Source organism: Phocoena sinus, chromosome 3 (genome assembly GCF_008692025.1).
Source record: "Phocoena sinus isolate mPhoSin1 chromosome 3, mPhoSin1.pri, whole genome shotgun sequence".
In the NCBI taxonomy this organism is placed as follows: domain Eukaryota; kingdom Metazoa; phylum Chordata; class Mammalia; order Artiodactyla; family Phocoenidae; genus Phocoena; species Phocoena sinus.
The window spans coordinates 163916285-163933761 of record NC_045765.1 but is presented as its reverse complement, the minus strand read 5'-3'; the positions used below and the strand labels follow the sequence as shown (position 1 = coordinate 163933761).

General features: G+C 39.9%; 1 protein-coding gene across 1 annotated transcript in view; it reads right to left on the bottom strand.

Annotated features, from left to right (window-relative positions):
- The window catches only part of CTNND2 (catenin delta 2), a 944584-nt gene extending 927980 nt beyond the window's left edge, over positions 1 to 16604 (bottom strand). The window contains exon 1 of the mRNA XM_032628308.1: positions 16579 to 16604. The gene's annotated coding sequence lies outside the window, so the exon portion shown is untranslated. The remainder of the gene's footprint in view (positions 1 to 16578) is intronic.
- Between the last annotated feature and the right edge of the window lie 873 nt (positions 16605 to 17477).

Here is a 17477-nt window from a genome sequence, read left to right as displayed (position 1 = left end):
TCACTTAAAATTTCCACACTTCTTCCCAGGTGTTAGCAAGTTCCCACACCATCTATCAGAGCTCTCCAGAACATACTGTCTTGTGTGTCCACAGTCTGTATCTGTGGAGGAAGACGGAATGTCGCCAAGCGTCAATTTCCCCCAGCCATCCTCTTGCCCCACCTTCTCACACTCTGCTTCTTTCTAGGGTTCACATGTACAAGCTAAAAGCACCCCATGAATCATCTCAACTGCTGAACCAGGAAATATGAAATCACTATCCAATTTATCACCCAACCTGCCCTCAGCTGCAGAAAGAAGACTTCATATTTCGAAGAGAAAAGGATTCATACCTGAGCCTGCTCCAAGCAGTGAGCAAAACCATAATTTGCATCTCCTCCTGAGTACCTAAAACTTTGCTACTCACTAAGAAATGTTCTCAGTGACGCATATTAACTCCCCTTCCTTCAGAAGTTATATAAGAATAGGGAACAAATTAAAGGGTGTTTTTTTTTTTCTGTAACTTACACATGATTTCTTCCTATTGGCAGGCTACAGTTACAGTGATAAGAATTCTCTGCAATTTTCTTCCAAGTATTTAAGGAAATCTGCTCAAAAAATGGAAGCCAGCTATCGTTCACACTTCTAAAACTGTTCTGATAAAGCCTTCCAGGCGCCAGACTCCGCAGCCCACCAGGAGAGAAAATAATATTCTGGGGACATTTCTACAGACTTCAATCTCTGAGGAACAATAGGGTTTCATTCTACTTCCTTTTTAAGCAGCAAATATCTGTGCAAAAAAGAAAAATATAGAAGGAATTTTATTGAGCCACTTTGGTATAACATATAATTTTTGAAGTGGTATAAAGAAAGAACAGGAATTACTTCCGCGGATGGATAAAGGAGAATTCTTCCTTTAGGCGATACCCAATGGCGTGAAATGTAGCAGTATCTTTACAACCATCAGAGAATTGGGCAGTTTATGACGCTATTAGTAATGGAGGTCAGAGACTTAGTTTTACAGACAAGAAAATCTTTTGATTCCAATTCATGCAAAAAAAAAAGATTACTCTATTTTTGAAGCACATTGAAAGTTCCAGGGAATATATTTTATACTTAAATGCTTGTTATGATTCGACCTCCCAAAGCATTTTCATATGAATTATCATATCACATTCACAAAAGACCTGTGAATTTTGATCCCAATGAGCAGAAGACAAAATAAGTACAGACTCAAGGTCACAATAGAAAGCTAGTATCAAGCATGACCTGGATGCCAGAACTCGGAATTCTAAGCCAGTGTTTCCTCCAGAGAGCCACAGTGCTGAGCACTCAAAACGAACCAAAAGCAAACAAATCTTAATTCATGAATCATTTTGGACAATGAAAACATAACTGTACGTATCGTGAGAGCACCGGAGTTACAACTAACTGCTGAACAATCATCGACAGGAAGACACTGGAACTCGCCAAAAAAGATACCCCACATCCAAAGACAAAGGAGAAGCCACAATGAGATGGTAGGAGGGGCACAATCAGAATAAAATCAAATCCCATAACCGCTGGGTGTGTGACCCACAAACTGGAGAACAATTATACCACAGAAGTCCACCCACTGGAGTGAAGGCTCTGAGCCCCACGTCAGGCTTCCCAACCTGGGGGTCCAGCAATGGGAGAAGGAACTCCCAAAAAATCAGACTGTGAAGGCTAGTGGGATTGACTGCAGGACTTCCACAGGACTGGGGGAAACAGAGACTCCACTCCTGGAGGGCACACACAAAGTAGTGTGTGCATCAGGACCCAGGGGAAGGAGCAGTGACCCCAGACAAGACTGAACCAGACCTACCTGCTAGTGTTGGAGGGTCTCCTGCAGAGGCGGGGTCGGCTGTGGCTCACTGCAGGGACAAGGACACTGGCAGCAGAAGTTCTGCGAAGTACTCCTTGGCGTTAGCCCTCGGGGAGACCACCAGTAGCCCCACCGAAAAGCCTGTAGGCTTCAGTGTTGGGTCGCCTCAGGCCAAACAACCAAAAGGGAGGGAACTGAGCCCCACCCTTCAGCAGACAAGCAGATTAAAGTTTTACTGAGCTCTGCCCATCAGAGCAACACCCAGCTCTACCCACCACCAGTCCCTCCCATCAGGAAGCTTACACAAGCCTCTTAGATAGCCTCATTCACGAGAGGGCAGACAGCAGAAGCAAGAAGAACTACAGTCCTGAAACCTGTGGAACAAAAACCACATTCACAGAAAGATAGACAAAATGTCCTGAAACCTGTGGAACAAAAACCACATTCACAGAAAGATAGACAAAATGAAAAGGCAGAGGGCTATGTACCAGATGAAGGAAAGAAAAAACTCCAGAAAAACGACTAAATGAAGTGGAGATAGGCAATCTTCCAGAAAAAGAATTCAGAATAATGATAGTGAAAATGATGCAGGACCTCAAAAAAGAACAGAGGCAAAGATCGAGATGAAGCAAACATTAAACAAAGACCAAGAAGAATTAAAGAACAAACAAACAGAGAAACAATACAATAACTGAAATGGAAAATATACTAGAAGGAATCAATAGCAGAATAACTGAGGCACAAGAATGAATAAGTGACCTGGAACACAGATTGGTGGAAATCACTGCTGCAGAACAAAATAAAGAAAAAAGAATGAAAAGAAATGAAGACAGCCTAAGAGACCTCTGAGACAACAGTAAATGCACCAACATTCACATTATAGGGGTCCCAGAAGGAGAAGAGAGAGAGAAAGGACCCAAGAAAATATTTGAAGAGAGTATAGTTGAAAACTTCCCTAACATGGGAAAGAAAATAGCCACCCAAGTCCAGGAAGCACAGACAGTCCCAGGCAAGATAAACCCAAAGAGAAACACGCTGAGACACACAGTAATCAAACTGACAAAAATTAAAGACAAAAAAAATTATTAAAAGCAACAAGGGAAAAACAACAAAACATACAAGGGAACTCCCATAAGGTTAACAGCTGATTTCTCAGCAGAAACTCTATAAGCCAGAAGGGAGTGGCACAATATACTTAAAGTGATGAAAGGGAAGAACCTACAACAAAGAGCACTCTACCCAGCAAGGATCTCATTCAGATTCCACAGAGAAATCAAAAGCTTTACAGACAAGCAAAAGCTAAGAGAATTCAGCACCACCAAACCAGCTCTACAACAAATGCTAAAGGAACTTCTCTAAACGGGAAACACAAGAGAAGAAAAGAACCTACAAAAAAAAACCAAAACAATTAATAAAATGGTAACAGGAACATACATATTGATAATTACCTTAAATGTAAATGGATTAAATGATCCCACCAAAAGACAAAGACTGGCTGAATGGCTACAAAAAAATGACCCATATATATGCTGTCTATAAGAGACACACTTCAGACCTAGGGACACATACAGACTGAAAGTGAGGGGATGGAAAAAGATATTCCAAGCAAATGAAAATCAAAAGAAAGCTGGAGAAGCAATTCTCATATTAGACAAAATAGACATTAAAAAAAAGACTATTACTAGAGACAAGGAAGGACACTACATAATGATCAAGGGATCAATCCAAGAAGAAGATATAACAATTGTAAATATTTATGCACCCAACATAGGAGCACCTCAATACATAAGGCAAATACTAACAGCCATAAAAGGGGAAATCGACAATAATGCAACACTAGTAGGGGACTGTAACAGCACACTTTCACCAATGGACAGATCAACCAAATTGAAAATAAATAAGGAAACACAAGCTTTAAATGATACATTAAACAAGATGGACTTAATTGATATTTATAGGACATTCCATCCAAAAACAACAAAATACACTTTCTTCTCAAGTGCTCATGGAACATTCTTTAGGATAGATTATATTTTGGGTCACAAATCAAGCCTTGATACATTTAAGGAAATTGAAATCGTATCAAGTATCTTTTCGATACGCAACACTATGAAACTAGATATCAATTACAGGAAAAAAACTATAAAAAACACAAACACGTGGAGGCTAAACAATACACTACTAAATAACCAAGAAATGACTGAAGAAATCAAAGAGGAAATCAAAAAATACGTAGAAACATATAACAATTAAAACATGATGACCCAAAACCTATGGGATGCAGCAAAAGCAGTTCTAAGAGGGAAGTTTACAGCAATACAATCCTAACTCAAGAAAAAAGAAACACCTCAAATAAACAACCTAACCTTACACCTAAAGCAATTAGAGAAAGAAGAACAACAACAAAAAAAAAACCAAAGTTAGCAGAAGGAAAGAAATCATAAAGAGCAGAAATAAATGAAATAGAAACAAAGAAAACAACAGCACAGATCAATAAAACTAAGAGCTGATTCTTTGAGAAGATAAACAAAACTGATAAACTTTTAGCCAGACTCATCAAGAAAAACAGGGAGAGGACTCAAACCAATAAGATTAAAAATGAAGAAGGGGAAGTAACAACAGACACCACAAAAATACAAAGCATCATAAGAGACTGCTACAAGCAACTCTATGCCAATAAAATGGACAAGCTGGAAGAAATGGACAAATTCTTAGAAAGGTATAATCTTCCAAGACTGAACCAGGAAGAAATAGAAAATATGAACAGACCAAACACAAGTAATGAAAGTGAAACCATGATTAAAAATCTTCCAACAAACAAAAGCCCTGGACCAGATGGCTTCACAGGTGAATTCTATCATTTAGAGAAGAGCAACACCCTTTCTTCTCAAACTCTTCCAAAAAGTTGCAGGGGAAGGAACACTCCCAAACTCATTCTACAATGCCACCATCACCCTGATACTAAAAACAGACAAAGATACTACAAAAAAAGAAAATTACAGACCAATATCACTGATGAATATAGATGCAAAAATCCTCAACAAAATACTAGCAAACGGAATCCAACAACACATTAAAAGGCTCATACACTATGATCAAGTGGGATTTATCCCAGGGATGCAAGGATTCTTCAATATATGCAAATCAATCAATGTGATACGCCATATTAACAAACTAAAGGATAAAAACCATATGATCATCTCAATAGATGCAGAAATAGCTTTTGACAAAACTCAACATGCATTTACGAAAAAACTCTCCAGAAAGTGGGCATAGAGGGATCCTACCTCAACATAATAAAGGCCATATATGACAAACCCACAGGAAACATCATTCTTGATGGTGAAAAACTGAAAGCATTTCCCATAAGACCAGGAGCAAGACAAGGATGTCCACTCTCACCACTATTATTCATAATAGTTGTGGAAGTCCTAGCCATGGCAATCAGAGAAGAAAAAGAAATAAAAGGAATACAAATTGGAAAAGAAGAAGTAAAACTCTCACTGTTTGCAGGTGACATGATACTATATAGAGAGAATCCTAAAGATACCACCAGTAAACTATTAGAGCTAATCAATGAGTTTGGTAAAGTTGCAGGATACAAAATTAAAACACAGAAATCTCTTGCATTTCTATACACTAATGATGAAAGATCAGAAAGAGAAATAAAGGAAACAATCCCATTCACCATTGCAACAAAAAGAATAAAACACCTAGGAATAAACCTAACTAAGGAGGTAAAAGACCTGTATGCAGAAAATTGTAAGACACTGATGAAAGAAATCAAAGATGACACAAACAGATGGAGAGATATACCATGTTCCTGGATTGGAAGAATCAGTATTGTGAAAATGACTATACTACCAAAAGCAATCTAAAGATTCAGTGCAATCCCTATCAAATTACTAATGGCATTTTTTACAGAACTAGAACAAAACATCTTAAAATTTGTATGGAGACACAAAAGACCCCGAATAAGCCAAAGCAAACTTGAGGGAAAAAAACAGAGCTGGAGGAATCAGACTCCCTGACTTCAAACCATATTACAAAGCTACAGTAATCAAGACAATATGGTACTGGCACAAAAATGGAAATATAGATCAACGGAACAGGACACAAAGCCCAGAGATAAACCCACGCAGCTACGGTCAACTAATCTATGACAAAGGAGGCAAGGATATACAATGGAGAAAGGACAGTTTGTTCAGTAATTGGTGCTGGGAAAACTGGGCAGCTATATGTAAAAGAATGAAATTAGAATACTTCATAACACCGTACACAAAAGTAAACTCAAAATGGATTAAAGACCTAAATGTAAGACTGGACAGTATAAAACTCTTAGAGGAAAACATAGGAAGAACACTCTTTGACATAAATCACAGCAAGATCTTTTTTGACCCACCTCCTAGAGTAATGGAAATAAAAACAAAAATAAACAAATGGGACCTAATGAAATGTAACAGCTTTTGAACAGCAAAGGAAAACTATAAACTAGATTAAAAGAAAACCCTCAGAATGGGAGAAACTATTTGCCAATGAACCAACGGGCAAAGGATTAATCTCCAAAATATATAAACAGCTCATGCAGCTCAATATAAAAATAACAAACAACCCAATCCAAAAATGGTCAGAAGACCTAAATAGACATTTCTCAAAAGAAGACATACAGATGGCCAAGAAGCACATGAAAAGCTGCTCAACATCACTAATTATTAGAGAAATGCAAATCAAAACTACAATGAGGTATCACCTCACACCAGTTAGAATGGGCATCATCAGAAAATCTACAAACAACAAATGCCGGAGAGGGTGTGGAGAAAGGGAACCCTCTTGCACTGTTTGTGGGAATGTAAATTGATACAGCCACTATGGAGAACAGTATGGAGGTTCCTTAAAAAACTAAAAATAGAACTACCATATGACCCAGCAATCCCACTACTGGGCATATATCCAGAGAAAACCATAATTCAAAAAGACACATGCACCTCAATGTTCACTGCAGCACTATTTACAATAGCCAGGTCATGGAAACAACCTAAATGTCCATCGACAGATGAATGGATAAAGAAGATGTGGTACATATATACAATGGAATATTACTCAGCCATAACAAGGAACAAAATTGGGTCATTTGTAGAGACATGGATGGATCTAGAGACTATCATACAGAGGGAAGTTAAGTCAGAAAGAGAAAAACAAATATTGTATATTAACGCATATATGTGGAACTAGAAAAATGGTACAGATGAACTGGTTTGCAAGACAGAAACAGAGACACAGATGTAGAGAACTAACGTATGGACACCAAGGGGGAGGGAGAGTGGCGGGGGGGGGGCAGTGATGAATTGGGAGACTGGGATTGACACTAATATCAATCAATTGACACATACACTAATATGTATTAAACATAACTAATAGGAACTTGCTGTAAAATAAATAAATAAATAAATTTTTTTAAAGTGTTCATATAGCTCACCGTGATTAGCAGAGTGTTTACTGTGGGCCAACTATGTCCTACGATTTTAGAATCAGTGATAAAAAGGGACTGATTAGCAATATGGGGTGGGCGTCGGGAGAAGCATGGTCCTCTATGACTTGTACATTGTATACATGATATATGTAGATATATATGTACCTGTATATATGATTATTAAATTACTAAAGTAAGTGAGGTTCACTAATGTACTAGTTTCTCGCTATGTATTTTATGTCCATACTCTCTCAGTTTGCCCACACAAAAACCTGAAGACACAGGAATTTTTATTTCCCCTCCATCAACTATGACACTTAGTGGTAACTTATCTACTCACTAAAAAATGGAAAAGTTGAGCTATGAACTCTGTCATGTTGAGCTACAACTATTAAGCTATTCCCTCCATGTGTTCCACTGGCATCTTTACTACTGGGGCACACAGAAGCAGAGAGCAGTAGAAAGTTTCCTTAAAGAAGAATTCCTTCTAAGAAATGGGGATATACTGAACTACAAGCTTTAGAATTATACTTTAAAAATAAGAATTCAGGGCTTCCCTGGTGGTGCAGTGGTTGAGAATCTGCCTGCTAATGCAGGGGACACGGGTTCGAGCCCTGGTCTGGGAAGATCCCACATACCGCGGAGCAACTGGGACCGTGAGCCACAACTACTGAGCCTGCGCGTCTGGAGCATGTGCTCCACAACAAGAGAGGCCGCGATAGTGATAGGCCCGCGCAATGCGATGAAGAGTGGCCCTCGCTTGCCACAACTAGAGAAAGCCCTCACACAGAAACGAAGACCCACAACAGCAAAAATAAATTAATTAATTAATAAACTCCTACCCCAACATAAAAAATAAGTGAAATAAAATAAGAATTCATAAAATGAGGGATAAACGGGTAAAACATGGCAAAGGGTAATGTAATTACTATCAACAAGAACACAAATCAAGGACAAGGCAAATAGACCAATTAAGCAGTATGCAGAAGATACAGAAAGATAATTCTCCAAAGAATTAGGAGTGTGTCATAAACTTATACAATATTTAACCTCAGCCATATTCAATGAGAAGGAAACTAAACCACAGGAAAACATGATATTTCCCCTATTTAATTGAAAATTGTTGTTTTGGTTTTTTTTTTTAATTATAATACCCAGTGTTATCAAAATTATGGGGAAATTGGCACACTCTTGCCTTGCCTGAAGAAATATAATTTATGGAATCTTTCTGGAGGACAATGTGACAACATATATCAATAGTCCTGAAAACATCCAGTTCTAGGGAAGTAACCTAGAGAAAATAACCAGATGAAAACTATTTAGCTTTAATTATAACATCATATATACCACCCCAAAATGAAAATGCCGTCAATCTCCAAAAACAGCAAGTTATTTAAGTAACTGATGTTATATAAAGGTATGGATGAATATTAATTATATGACAAATGCCATTTTACATGTTAAAAGGGTAACAAAACAGAATATGAGAAGTCTTCTAAATTTAAATATGTGTATGGGACATGGGATAGCATTTCTACTAAAAATATACTCACTTCGGAGGCTTGAGATCATACATGAACTTTAGCTTCTTTGAATCAATTCTCTATTTTCCAAATTGTTAATAAGCGTGCATTACTTTTAAAAACGGAAAACAATAATAAAGCATTAGTTGAAAAAGAGAAAAATATTTCACTAACGTGCTGCGGAGTTCTCAAGAAGACAACAACTTGCTAAAACTACACAATACATCTCTCAAATTTAAAAGCAGAATAAACCTAGGTGTGGCACTGATTAGAATATGTGTAATATGCACTCCACGAACAATGAACTCTGTTTACTTTCAGTCAGACATTCAGCTGATTAATGAAATTTATCCCAAAGCAAATATATAATATTCTGTTCAAAAATTTAAAGGCATGATTTTTTTCCTGTGTGGTGATGTATTATATATCAAGTTATGATATACTTGGTGGAGAGATAATATATAAAGAACAAAACACTTGAAACTGCCATAAATACTATGTTCTTGTGTTTGTGTGTCTACGTGAGTGGGTGTGTAGGATGGGTATCCTATTCAATATAGGTTTTTGTCTGGATTTTCTTCTTCACCTTCAGTACCATGAATACTGCCCATACACTCAACTATTCTTTGAAAAGATAACTCATAGCTACATAATATTTTTTTGGACAGAGGTGCCATTGCATGTCTATACATCTACTATGCATTCAACATTATATTCTTTTCCAACCCAACTCAGGCCAAACAGTTTGATCCACACACTACAAGCCCCAGTCTTTCTGCACTACCTTCCATGCCCTGGGTAAATGTGACATGATTCCTCCTGTCTCTCAGACTATCTACACGATGCCCACGTCACCTGTCTGTCTTTCTGGAGAACTCCTTCCCGCTTCATCCAGTGAGCCTAAAAATACCATGCTCAGCACCAACAAGGAATGTGTTGGAAACAAGAGGCTGAATTTGGGCTCTTTTATATTCGGAAGACTTGGTTTGCTGCCAAAGAAGTTGCTCTTCCTGGAAATTAAATTATTCTATGTTACTGAAGGTAATGACCGCTATGTTACTCTAATGTTTGAAAGTCCAAATAAAATATTTGAGAGAAAAGAAGAAAATTTATTTTAAGAAATGAGCTTTTCGTTTTGGGGTTTTTTTTAGGTTGAGTAGTCATGCTTGAAGTCAAATCAGACATCATGTCTATGGAAATCCTGTTTTTTTCTTCTTTCTTAATGGTGTCCATTATTGCTCCTATTCAAAGTTAAAACATGAAACAACAGCCAAACTCTAATTATCTACACTGAGGTAGAAAGTGCTGTGAATAATAGCTAGCATGGGTCACCATTTATATACAGTTTGGGAAGTCAGATTTTGACACTGTCCTTTTTATGTCCAATTCGTACCCCTTACAAGGCCATCCAATTACTGACAGTCAAAGTCTAGCATGGGGAGTAAGGGAAGAAATGAGTTATTTTTAAGTTGGCAATACATAAATCAGCTGAATTTCATGGACCAGACTCTATAAATCAGCCAGGGCATTGCACAGTCCCCTGGTAATTCCTGTTATATTGTCAAAATACCATAAAATATTTAAAGAGTTCAACCATCAAGCAAAATACCATTAAACCCACTATATCCAGAATTCTACAACCAGAATTCTTTATAAACCATATCAATAAAAGGAACACTTTTTCCCTACTGGTGATATTTCCTTCCAGGCGAAAGGAACTTAATTAATATAACACTTTTGGCCTCTCCCCAACCCTTGGTTTTCTCTGCCTCTCAAGAATAAAGGAATCAGCTTGGCTAGCTTCTTCCTTCTTCCTCTGGAGATCTCCCTGCCTGCAGAGAGCAAGGCTTAGGCTCTAGAGCTCAGAGCCAGCTCTGTCCCCGTGGGAAGGGGAGGGAGGAAGGCCAGGGTCCTGGATGTCATTTGGCATCACATCAAGCTATACTAATCAAAATGGATATTTCTCCCATGGTGGCCACCCCTTTCTCCTTTTTTTCTTCCCACATCCCAACTTTTTTCAGAATCAGGGAGGGTTGATATTTACTGGGTTCCTTAGAGATACCACCAGTCCACATTTCTGCACATTTTATAATTTGATGTAAATGCATACCTTTCTGTGATTTATGTTGTTGCATTTAAGGGAGAAAAGATTACAATAAGCATTATAAGATTATGAAGATGCTTCTAAACCAAATCATAAATTATGCAAAACATGTGTACAAAGTGCATTTTTCTTAATACATATATATTAAACCAGATGTCTAATGAAAGTTGTAATAATGACATCTATTTAGCAAAAAATGTTATTATTAATGAAAAATCTCCAGTCCTCAGCTATTCAGGATAAATGTAATAACTAACTTCAATGATAGAATTAACTGTTCCCTCTCATCTAATGTTATAAACTAAACATCCCATCTAGTAACACACTCCGTATCATTCAAAACTTATAGAAACTCTGACACATAGTTATTTAACCAAACATAATTGGCTCACCCATATACTTTGATCCAAAAAGCAGAACGGTCTTTTATGGTAACATGGATTTCACTCTGGTAACTTATAACTGGCAGTTCCCACAGCAATACATAAATTTGAATATAAATACCCACATTTATTGTCAAAATGTTTTTCTGACTGAAGATAAATTAGCCTCCTGTTATACGGGTCACATTCTGTAACAAAGTCTAAGATGCATCCAAGCATTATTATCATAAAAATTATGCTGAAGATCTCAGTTCTACCTCACAGGAGCTGGGCAGAATCAAACCCAGAGGGGTTCAGCATTTCACTGAAGCAACTAAGAGTGAAAGGACAAGTGGAAATGACCATTTATTTTCAAAAAGGTACCAATGGACCCACACTTTTTTTTTCCCCAAAAAACTTGATTGTAATTATGGGTGGGGTGTGTTTTCTCCTTATGCAATAAATTTAGCTGTTTAAGTTTCTTTTTTTCTTTGTCACAATGATTTTATGACGGGATTCATGCTCTGTGGTTCTAAACAGAGCAGATGTTTAACATTTGACCTCATGAAGAGGGATGTTTATTAAACCGTCTATAATATTCTTTGTACACTGTTCATCTTTGTAGAAAATTTGACTGTAATCAGGTGAATAGTATAACGTTAATAGAAAATATCAAAATTTTGTAATTTCTGACTGTTAGATTAGTCTTTTTAAATAATGGTGCCAGGAGATATAATTTGCTTCTCTTTTAGCTTAACTATTATATATTTTCATATGTAAAGGACTGGCATGTTGAAGAGCAGAAAACTTATTTTACATGTAAATCTACATAACACACTAATAATATCAATAGTAGTAGGGAGAGAATATATCTATTTAAAAGCCTTTGTTAGAGAGGGTCATGGCTTTTACAACGTATTTAATAATACATACATGAAGCATAAGTACTCATCCTAATATATAGATATCCACCTCTTGTACTTGTACAAATATTTATAATTACAAGCTATTTCTGCACTTACTTTACCCTAAAACACTTTGAGATCCTGTGTTATTGTACTCATTTTTAAAAATAAGACATACAAATCTATTATAAATTATTATTGACTATATTCCCCATGCTGTACATTTCATCACCATGACTCGTTCATTTTGTTTGTTTATTTATTTATTGAATGTATACATATATTTATTGTACCCATTTTACATCTGAAAAAATCGAGCTAAAAACTGAGGATCACATAAATGGCTAAGGACACACAGCTTAGTATAGCCAGAGCTGGGATCCATCCAAAGCCGGTGCTCTCTCACCTCTCCACTTACTCGAAGCAGAATCCAAAATAGCATTACACTATGATATATATATTCTAATATTATACATAAATATGTTAAATAGTAAAAATATGACATATATATGTTATAGGGCAAAGCCCAATGTTTTCTCTAGAAATATATTTCTGACCTGAAGTAACAATTAATGGAATAATTAGTTTCAATACATGTAATTCATTTCACAGATAACTTTTCAAGAATTTCACCAAGGGACACAGGTGAATATTTGCCTAAGATGGAAAGCTTCTAGGAAGCATTGTTTCACTTAGTCATTATTTGCAGTATGTCAAAAACTAATTGATACAGAGTGTAACTTCCATAGCCTAATATAGCTAAGACATTTCCTACAAAGCAATTAACCATGATATAGAACTTCAAATTACACTCAGCTGCTACGTGATCAAAAGATAAACAAGTGGAGGTGTCATAACTACACATTTCTGTAATGAGTCTTAACATTTTTCATGGACTAAAAGCATAGTATGGTAAAATATTTCTGTGAGATTCCTGGGCTGGAGGTACTGTTTGTGAATATAACTGTATTCATTAAAGCCAACCAGGCAGTTTATTAATCAGTAGGCTAGACTGGCACAGAATGTGATAGAAATTATTTATCTATGACATGTTTAATATTTTACATTAATATAAAAACCTGTTGCTTTGGCATATTATCAGATAAAACAAAGCCAGCAGCAAGTATCATGAACTATTCTTGCTCAAATTAACTTTTCATCCCTATCCATTTGACACTTATCACAAAGCCATCAAAGTACCATAGTCCTGAGAACAGCTTTGGAATATGAGTCATGAAAACCATCATGGAAGCCAACTGAAGAATTTGTCTTGAAGGTGTATTTCAGCCCAGCAAAGACCCACTGTACTATGCCTTCAATGGAAGTACTGAATTTAAAAACACCTGTTGGTCTTCTCTTGATTATTGTTCACCCTCTGAATTATGTGTGTTCAAGTTTAGGTACTCGCAACTCTGTGGCATCTTTTAAAGATAAAAATCTTTATAAAAAAAATAAAAACTTTTAGGAATAGTAATCCTAGCATAACCAATTCCCCACTAAATAAATTAAAGTTCACACAGAGAAATAACCATGAATGGGCATTCATATCTTCTGGGGATAATCATCAGAAAAAGAAAGAAAAAGAACGCTTTTGGCAGTTCAAAATGGCAACAGTTCCTATTTTAGTTCAACTGACTTGTTACAACCAGAAATACTGGTCCATACAAACCATCCCTCACTTTATGGACAAATTACAATAAATTGTTTTAAATGTAACTTTAGTATTTTCTTACATAAAGACAACCTGATGAAATTACTCTGGAGAACTCTTCAACAATTCTACATAAATGCATACCATATAAAACAGAACTTTGAAAAAGCACAATAGGAACTGTCAAGTTCCAAAACACTGTCAGGAAAAGTACTGCGTATTCACTTACATGTCAAGAGTAATGTTATATTTGATAATATTATAACTTCATTTTAATTTTACAGGTCACTATGAATGTGATATTATCCTTAGAAGTTATTTAACAAAAGTATAGATCACATTTTCAACTAATATCATCTGAATTCCATTTTTCTCTCTGATGAACTATTTCAGTGGAAGAAAGAAGTGGCTTGTATTCTAATTGTGAAAGACGCGAATTTGCTGGAATTACTGTAATTTGACAGTGCATGAGTATTATTGTGAACAACGAAAACATTAGTGACATATCTAATGATTAGGTTCTACAAAGACACAAACATACACCAAATTAAATAACTCCTTTCCACAAGACTATGACAATTTTACTAGGGCAACGACCTCCTGTACTCACTACAATTGCCGTTCAATCAACTACTATCATTTTCAACCCGCAATATAACATAAAACTCACACATCCGATACATGTAGTTTTTCCCACGCCCATCAGCTGCTCTCCGTGTGCACACATAGGCACAGAGTAATCTCTACTAGTCCTCTAAGAATCATGTTTAAAACTGAAACATTTTCAAAAGGAAAATTGAAAAGAGAAATTAATGTGTATGTCACCTATTGCTTCTTTCTGCAAGAAATCTGATGTTAAAACAATGCAACAAGCACAAGAGTGTATTCAGAGTGCTCTTGGAAAGTTCTCTGAATATGAATAAGGTGAAACTAAAGCAACATTGGTAAAACTAATCACAATCTTCGATTAACTCGAGCCATATAGACCTTGCTAGTCTTTCTGCGACGCTGAGCCTTGTTAGCTGTATAATTACAGGCTTCCCAAATTTCAACATCTAACTCCAGATGCAATCATCTTCATTCAAGTCCTGAGATCGTGTAACCCACCAATCAGTGAGGATGCCATCGAACGTTTTCCCCAAAACATTAAAAATGGATTCTGCATGTGGCAAAGAGATTTCACGGAGCTTTAAAGCATTGAGTCCACAGTTGAGGATGCCCACCCCTATCTGTCATACTTCTCATAGAGCAAGCGCCCCAAATGAGGCACAGGTACAGCCCTGTAATTCGGTATGAGTCATATCAAACACTCTTCCATGAGATTTTTTAAGTGGTACAGCTCTAAAGCCTTTTAATCCTGCAGGTGAACTACTAACAGCAAAGAGGTGAACTAAACTACCATCAGTAGCCATGGTAATTTAAAGCTGCAGATGGAAAGATGCACAATGAGATAACTCTTAGGTAGTTTCAGCACCTCCCTATTTTCATAGAAGTCGTTGCAGAAAATTCCAAGCATCTTAAATATCGGTCACCTAGTTCCTAAAAGTGAAAATATATACATATCAGACCTGACACTATGGTTGTAACATATCCCTTTTCGAAACTAACGTATTTGCTTGGTAGCATTAGGCACGCATGCTTAAAAACACCTTTCAGAGCCAAAGCAAATCAGATCAGTTCAAGAGAAGCACGCAAGGGGAAAATAAACATCTTGGAACCACAACCTGCCCATCTTTTTTTCCACACCCTTCACTACCCCAACATTCGCAGGGAAACACAACTTTAGGCATTTTTATAAGTAACTGTTCGTGGTGGGAACCACACACACAGACATACACACATCCCAAAACCTCTCAGACTGTTTTCCTACCACACAGACCAGGGAGGCTGCACCACCTCTCTAGCGACTTAATTCGGGACGCAGTGGTTGGAACCAGCTGAGCAGCAATCGACAGAAACACAGTACACGCCAGAATGAGATGAAGGTCGGCGAAAAAGAAAAGCAGCTTTGCTTTCGGCCATTAATTACCGATCACCCAAATATCGCTTAGCCACCTCCCACCCACATGCACAGCGTTCCGAACCTGGGTTTCAGACGGCGCTTGCCGGAGCCTCGCTCTCTATTGTCAGGACGCAGAAGCCCCCGAAACCTGTGAATCGAGCTGCAAATGCTTCCTCTGAAACAGCTAAATATAGACCAAAGGGGCTCTGGGTCTGGCAAGCAGCGGGAGACTGAAGAAACAGCCATGGACACATACGACCAAGTATTTCCATTTTGTTCTAGCCAAACATCGTAATGACATTGAACATAAGGACTGGAGGGAAGTCCTCCCCACCCCCACCCGTCTTCTCCCGTATATTAGGGACGTCATGGATGCAACGGGTATATTCGGGAGGGTGGCAGGGAGCAGTATTGTTGGTGTTGCCCTATATACGCCTCCTCCGGGGGAGATGGGTGGCGGGGAGCGGGAACACGCAGAGGAGCCACTTGGTCACCGCTCCGAGAAAGGCACTAACCCCGCGCCACGTTCCAGGCAGAGCCGTCTTCCGAAAGGGGACCCGGCGCGATCGCGGTCCTCCCCCGGCTGACAGGACTGCGCAGCAGCCGCCGCCGCCGTCACCGGCCGGCCGGAGCAGCCGAGGACCAACCCCCACTGGCGGCGAGGAGGAGGAGAACAACGACGACGACGCCGAGAAGGATGCGCCTGGCCCCAGCAGCCCGGCGGAAGGCAACTCACCGAACGGCGCGGCGCCCGACTGCCTCCTCGCGAACATGCACCCGCCACCAGCGACAGCTTCTCAGTCCGGGAAAAGGCGTGCGCGCCGCCGCCCGGCTTCAGGGCAAGGTCCTGACCTTGCCCAACTGCAGCATCTTCCGCTTTTGTTGTCTGAGCGCGGCCGCGGAACAAGGGATGCCGGCCGGGAGCAGGGGCGAGCGCCGCGGGGGAGAGGCGGCTCCCGACGCCAGTGCGCGGCGCCCGGCCCGGCGGCCCCTCCGAGCGCAGGGAGCGCAGCGCCCCCTGCCCGGCTCCGCGGGCTCCGCGGGCTCGGGGCTCCTGCGGACTCCCACCGGCTCCTCCGGGCTCCTCCCGGCTCCTTGGGGCTCCTCCGGGCCCCGGGCGCCGCCGCCGCCGCCGGCCGGCCGGGCTGGGAGAGCCGCCACCGCCTCGCCCGCAGCTCCGCTCGGCCGGCTGCCGCCGCGGGCGCGAGCCTGGGGCCGCCGCGGCGCCCGGCGCCGAGCGCTCCCGTGCTGCGCCCCGCGCGCGGCCCGCGCCACCTGTGCCGCCGCCGCCGCCGCGGGCGAAGCTCCTCCCGCGGCGCGCGGCAGCCTCAGCCTCCACCTATACCTCGGCGGCCGGCTCGGGCGCCCGGCTAGTGAAGCAGCGTCCGCCCCGCCGCCTGAACCTGCCCTGGGTGCCGAGCATGCCCAGTGCCACCGCGAGAGCGCCGCGCTTCGCCGTGCGCATTCCACTTCTCCTGGTTTTCGCTGCAGCATCGGCAGCAGCAGGAGAGAGGGGAGGAGGCCGCGGGTTGGGAGAGGGCTGAGCATCCTTGCGAACGCAGACTCCGGCCCTCAGATGAGTGGATGCTCGCGAACCAGGCGAAAGCTGGGAAGGACCCGAGGAAGGCCTGGAAC